A 6,961-nucleotide genomic window follows, 5' to 3' on the forward strand; every position below is an offset into this window, starting at 1 on the left:
CACACACACACACACACACACACACACACACACACAACTCACAGACATTTTCTTACTTTCAAGGCATGATTAATGGGAAGATACACGCCTCAGGAAATTTGCAGACTGGGCCTCCTGCATCCAGCAGGCAATGGATACTCTGGCAAAGCTTTTCCTGGAAGAACCATCAAAGTGATCAGCATGAAGCCTGATTTCAGTCACCAAGAGAGGAAGTGAGTGAGCATGGACCAGAGGAAGGCATTACCCACATTCATATAACCATGTAAACTTGTTACAGGGTGTCCTAACATAATAGCTTGACATTAGATAAATAGATACACAGATGAAAAATTGCTGAGGACAAAAATTGCACCTTGCAGAAGGGGATAATGTGACATTTCTGGATCCCAACTGCCTTTTCGAAGAAAGCACTCTCACTCTCTGGCATAAAAAAGTCTTGGAGTTAAAGTATGATAAGATGAAGGGATTTTATTCTCTCTGAAGAAAAAAAAAAGCAATAGTCAAGCAAAAAAAATGATTAACAGGAAAACAGTATCATGGATTCTTTCACACCTCACATGAGAAACTAAAAAATCAATTTACAAAGAAAGTCTCACTTTTCTTGTGAATTAGGAGCTCTGTAGATGAAAATTTTCCTTCTTTGACTTCAGTTTCTGTTGCCAAACTGAGGAGCAACTCAGCTGATGTTCTTGAAAGCTCCTCCTGATAAGTTGAGGGCATACGATATCCAGTATTTTTTTTTATAAAATGACCTTCCCCTGTCTTATGCATGCCCCTTCAATTTTCTCCTCCTTGATACTTCAGCAAATAGAAGTAAGACTTCTACATTCAGGCAGACTTTGTCATCAGGCTGTCTTCAGACATCATTCTCAAAGTCTAATACGAACAATTTCAAATACTACTTAATGGAATCATTTTCTTTGCTTAAAAAAAACGGAGTATCAAGCTTTGAAATGTGATGATTCTCTTATCTCAGCTCATTACAATTACCCTTTAAATAATCAGTGATTACGCTCCTCTAACCTTAGTTTTATCTTGGGCCATAGCTGAAGGGTTTGTGAAAGTCAGAGAAATGGCTGTCCTCACTCTCCACGGAACAATGTGTTCTTAAATATTCTTTCAGGATACAGCCCCTCATTTCCTTCCACTTTGCTTTCTCTACTTGGATGGCTTTCTCATCACTGGCACTCTCACTTTTAAAGAATGGTATTTGTTTTAAAACAAAAAAGGGACTCCCAGAACCAGGAAGACACTACCTTTTCAAAGGAAGAGGAGTGTGTGCTGCATGCATTTTCCATCCTAGGTTATTTTGTTTTTTCTGCATAACAAGTATATGACACGCATCATCACCGATCTCAAGGTCCATATAAGGAAACTGGGGTGCACAGGGTTTATGTAAATAATGCATAGCTCAGCTGAGAGGTGGGACCCCAATCAAAGCTTCTGTTGCTACTGAGCCTAATTTCCCTCTGTCGCACTCCAAGGTCATTGAAGGGGTGTGTGAGAACTAGCAGAAAAAAACTAGAAAGTCTAAAACTGGACATTTTTTAATATGCTGGCCTTTCACTGAAATATTAAATTCTTGGCATTTATATTGTTTAAGCTTCAGTTTTTACTACTAGTGTTATAAGTTTGTTTTAATGAGTACTAGTATCAGTGTACTTAACCAGTTAATGTAAAATAATCTGTAGATACTAATAAATGTGTATTTTTAATTCTAACAAAAATACAAGATTTTTGCTCCTCATTAAGCATCTTCTGGATCTTGAAAAAAAAAATGCCAAGAAAAATGGCTGTGCTGAAAGCCAGGCCCTTAATAGAAAGAATGTGGTCCTTTAACTACCTATACTGATGGAGTTTTAAAAGCACACCATCAATGATGTGCTTTGATTACATCATTTTTTATGACAGAGGAACACTCCATTGCATATATGTATCACAACTTTTTCCTGTTGGAAAAACAAATCTGAATTTAATATAAAAATAGAAATATAAATCCATTTTATATTAGTAACAAGATCAAGAAATATTTTTTTTAAAACTTATCTCTTTGTGGAATACATCTATAAATATACTTAGATAAAAAGGCAAAGAAACATTTATCACCTACAAATATAGATATAATCTCAGCATTTTAGCCTTAAAAATCCAACTCATCCAACTCAATTTATTGACAGTGTAAATTAAAATTCTGTCTATGGAGGAGAAATTAGGAATCATATACAATAAAATCTATACAGCAATCAATACATAACATCTAACTGAATTCTCATTTTTAATTCTTTTTATTATAATACTTTCATAGAAAGTGATTATTAGAGTACCATTTGGCATTTTACAACAAAAGTTTGCCAATCTCTGATCTACATGTGACACATACTCGTAAGTACTTCACAGTTTTTATGGGATTGAGTTTCATTAAGGTTCTTTCCAGAATTCACTGCAGAAACAAATTCTAGAGCTAATTCTGTGCGTTGATGAGCAGGTAAATTCATATACTTGAATAAACTCCGTGATTATGTTTCAGTTCAACATGATGAAACTGAGAAATTAGTATATACATAGACATGTATAAATATTGTAATATATAAAGATATATATAAATCCTAGAAGTATGCATAGTGATGTGTTATATAAGCACGTATTTGCATATATAGGCAAATGTTCATATAAACTCCCCAGAAAGATTGACAGTTGCTCCTTATCAGCTATGAGGCCTTGGCCTTTCTAGGCCTCAATTTCCCCATTGGTAAAATAGCAATAATAATAGTCATATTATTGCATACTAGAATAATGTTGCTGCGAAGGTTAAAGGAAATAAGTGCTTAGCAGACTGCCAAGCACATTAATAAATGTAAATTACTAATACCTTTATTACTGTTGTAGCTATTATTGAAAATCCTGCTCACAAGCAGGCACCTTTGTCTATCCTGAGAGAAGGTGTGTGATCTTTTCTATAGGGAAGACTTGAAACCACTATCAGAATACTAACTTTGATGTCTAGGCAACCAGCATGTAAAGAAAATTGAAGTGCTTATCAAAGTGCTGACGATCTGAACTCCAGATTCTTGTCAGAGCATAATCATAATCTAGATTAGGTCTTATTCAACTCATGTGAAAAGAAAACTCAGAATGATTAGAACATGTCAAGGGTAGTATAAGGCACATGCTAATCATCCATTCTTCTGGGCTTTCTTGAGTTTGTTTTCTATCAGGTATGCTGAAAAAGAGAATGAATAATCGAGTATGCATTTCCTTCACCTAGCATCAATGTATCAGGTGCCAGGAAACACCTTGGGCACATCACAAACACTAGCATAGCCCAATAGAAAGTTGCTCTAGTTGGGGATTTTGTACATGCAATCATATTTGGGGTCTGCTTTTTCTTTCTTTCTTTCTTTCCTTCTTCCTTTCTTTCTTTCTTTCTTTCTCTCTTTCTTTCTTTCTTTCTTTCTTTCTTTCTTTCTTTCTTTCTTTCTTTCTTTCTTTCTTTCTTTCTCTTTCTCTCTTTTTAATTATTAGTTTCAGGTGTACAAATCAACACAGTGATTAGATGTTTACATACCTCACAAAATGATAACCCCAACAAGTCTACTAGCCATCTGATACCGTATATAGCTATTCCAATACCATTGACTACATTCCCTATCCTGTACTTTACATCCAGTTACTATATATTTTTTCATTATAATTGACATTCAATATTATTTTATATTATTAGTTTCAGGTGTACAGCACAGTAGTTAGGCATTAATATAATTTATGCAGTAACCCCCCTAATAAGTCTAGTATTAGTATTAGTATCTGACATTATATATAGTTTTCACAGTATTATTGACTGTATTTCCCATACTGTGTTTCACATCGCCATGCCTATTTTGTACCTACCAATTAGTATTTCTTAGTCCTTTTGCCTTTCGAACTCACTCCCCACCCCCTCCCATCTAGCAAACATCAGTTTGTTCTCTGTATGAGGCTATTTCTATTTTCTTTGTTTGTTTATTCTGTTCATTAGATTCCACACATAGTGAGATCATATGGTATTTGTCTTTCTCAGTCTGACCTATTTCACTTAGTATAATACCTTCTAGGTCCATCCATGTTGTTGCAAATGGTTTCATTCTTTTTTATGAGAAAGTAACACTCCATTGTATATATGTATCACAATTTCTTTACCTAATCATCTATTGATGGGCATTTTGGCTGTTTCCATATCTTGGCTATTGTGAATAGCACTGCAGTGAACATAGGGGTACATATATCTTTTTGAATTACTGTTTTAGATTTCTTTGGATAAATACCCAGAAGAGGAATTGCTGGGTCATAAGGTAGTTGTATTTTTTACACTTTTTGAAGAAACTTTCTACTGTTTTCCATAATGGCTGCACCAATTTGCAGTCCCATCAACAGTTCACAAGGGTTCCCATTTCTCCAGATCCTCACCAACACTTGCTGTTTGTTGCTTTATTGTTGATGGCCATTCTGACAGGTGTGAGGTGGTATCTGATTGTGCTATTTATTTGCATTCCTCTGATGATTAGTGACATTGAGAATCTTTTCATATGTCTATTGGCCATGCGTATGCCCTCTTTGAGGAGATGTTTATTCAGGTCCTCTGCCCATTTTTTAATTGGGTTGTTAGATTTTTGGTGTTAAGTTGTTTGAGTTCTTTATAAATTTTGGATATTGACCTCTTCTCAGATGTATGATTGACGGATACCTTCTTCCATTCAGTAGGTTGTATTTCCATTTTGTTCATGGTTTGCTATGCAAAAAATTTTTAATTTGATGTAGTCCCATTTGTTTATTTTTTTCTTTGGTTTCCCTTGCCTGAGGTGACATCAGAAAAAAATATTACTAAGAGGAATATCAGGGAGTTTACTGCGTATGTTTTCTTCTAGGAGTTTTATGGTTTCAGGTCTTATATTTAGGCCTTTCATCCATTTTGAGTATATTCTTTTATATGGCAGTGGTCCGATTTCATTTTTTGCATGTATCTGTCCAGTTTTCCCAGCACCATCTATTGAATAGACTGTCTGTACCCTAATGTATATATAGTCTTGCTTCCTGTGTCATAGATTAAATGACCATAGAGACATGGATTTATTTCTGGGCTCTCTAATCTGTTCCATTGGTCTATGTGTTTGTTTTTATGCCAATACCATGCTGTTTTTATTACTATAACCTTGTAGTATAATTTGATATCAGATGGTGTCATACCTGCAGCTTTGTTTTTCTTTCTCAGAGTTGCCGTAGCTATTTGAAGTTTTTTTATGGTTCCATACAATCTTTAGGATTATTTGTTCTAGTTCTGTGAAAAATGCCATTGGTATTTTGATAGAAATTGCCTTGAATCTATAGATTGTTTCGAGTAGTATGGACATTTTAACTATATTCTTTCTATCCATTAGCAGGATATATGTTTCCATTTATTTGTATCTTCCTTAATTTCTCTCTTCAATCTCAGTTTTCTGAGTACAGGTCTTTTATTCCTTGGTTGAATTTATTTGTAAGTATTTTATTTATTTTTTATGTAATTGTAAATGGGATTATTTTCTTAAGTTTTCTTTCTCATAGTTCATTATTGGTGTATAAAAATGCAACAGATTTCTGAATATTAATTTTGTATCCTTCTACATTACTGAATTCATTTACAGTTCTGACTGGTTTTTTGGTGGAATCTTTGAGGTTCTCTCTCTGTATATAGTATCGCATCATCTGCAAATAATGATAGTTTTACTCCTTCTTTTACTATTTCAATGCCTTTTGTTTCTTTTCCTTGTCTGATTGCAGTGGCTAGAATTTCCAGTATTATGTTGAATAAAAGTGATGAAAGTGGACATCCTTGTCTTCTTCCTGATCTTAAGGGGAATACTTTTATCTCTTCCCCATTGAGTATATTACCTGTGGATTTGTCATATATAGCCTTTATTGAAATATGTTCCCTTTATTCCCATTTTGTTGAGAGTTTTTATCATAAACGGGTTCTGGATTTTATCAAATGCTTTTTCTGCATCTATTAATATGACCATATGATTTTTAGTTTTCATTTTATTTGTGTGGTGTATCACGTTAATTGATTTGTGGCTATTGGACCAATCTTGCATACCAGGAATGAATCCCACTTCAATGTGTTGCACGACCTTTTTAATATATTGCTGAATTTGGTTTGCCAGTATTTCATTGAGGATTTTTATATCTATGTTCATTAGGAACATTGGCATATTTTATGGGAGCTCCCTTATAAGTTATTACTAGTTGTCTTCCTCTTGTTGCTTTTAGGATTCTCTCTTTGTCTTTAACCTTTGGCCTTTTAATAACAATGAGTCTTGGTTTGAACCTTTTGGGTTTATCTTGTTTGGGACTCTAAATATCCTGAGCTTTTATGTCTGTTTTCTTCTCCCAGTTAGAGAAGTTTTTATTCATTATTTCTTCAAATAGGTTCTCTATCTCTTGTTCCCTCTCTTCTCCTTCTGGTACTCCTATGATGTGAATGGTGTTATGCTTGATGTTGTCACAAAGGTCCCTTAAACTATCTTTGCTTTTTGTTATTGTTGTTGTTTACTTATTTTTTCTTTTTGTTTTTCTAATTAGGTATTTTCTGCTACCTTATCTTCTAAGTCACTGATTTGATTCTCTGCTTCATGTAATACACTCTTGATTCCTCCAAGTGTATTCTTCATTTCAGCTTTATATTCATTTCCAACTAGTTCTTTTTTTTATATAATTTCTATGTCTGTCTTTATGTTTTATGCTTACTATCTCTTTGTTGAAGTTTTCACTAAATTCCTTAATCATTCTTAAAACCAGTATTTTTTTTTTAAAGATTTTTATTGGGGAATTGGGGGAAGGGGAACAGACAAGTTGCTGTCGTTTTGTTCTTCACTCTAGTTGTGGAGGATGTTGCTTCACTGGCCCAAGTTGTCACCATCATTGCACTCTTCCCGGGCGAGGCAGATCA

This window comes from Hipposideros armiger, unplaced genomic scaffold (genome assembly GCF_001890085.2).
Source record: "Hipposideros armiger isolate ML-2016 unplaced genomic scaffold, ASM189008v1 scaffold_73, whole genome shotgun sequence".
Taxonomy (NCBI): Eukaryota; Metazoa; Chordata; class Mammalia; order Chiroptera; family Hipposideridae; genus Hipposideros; species Hipposideros armiger.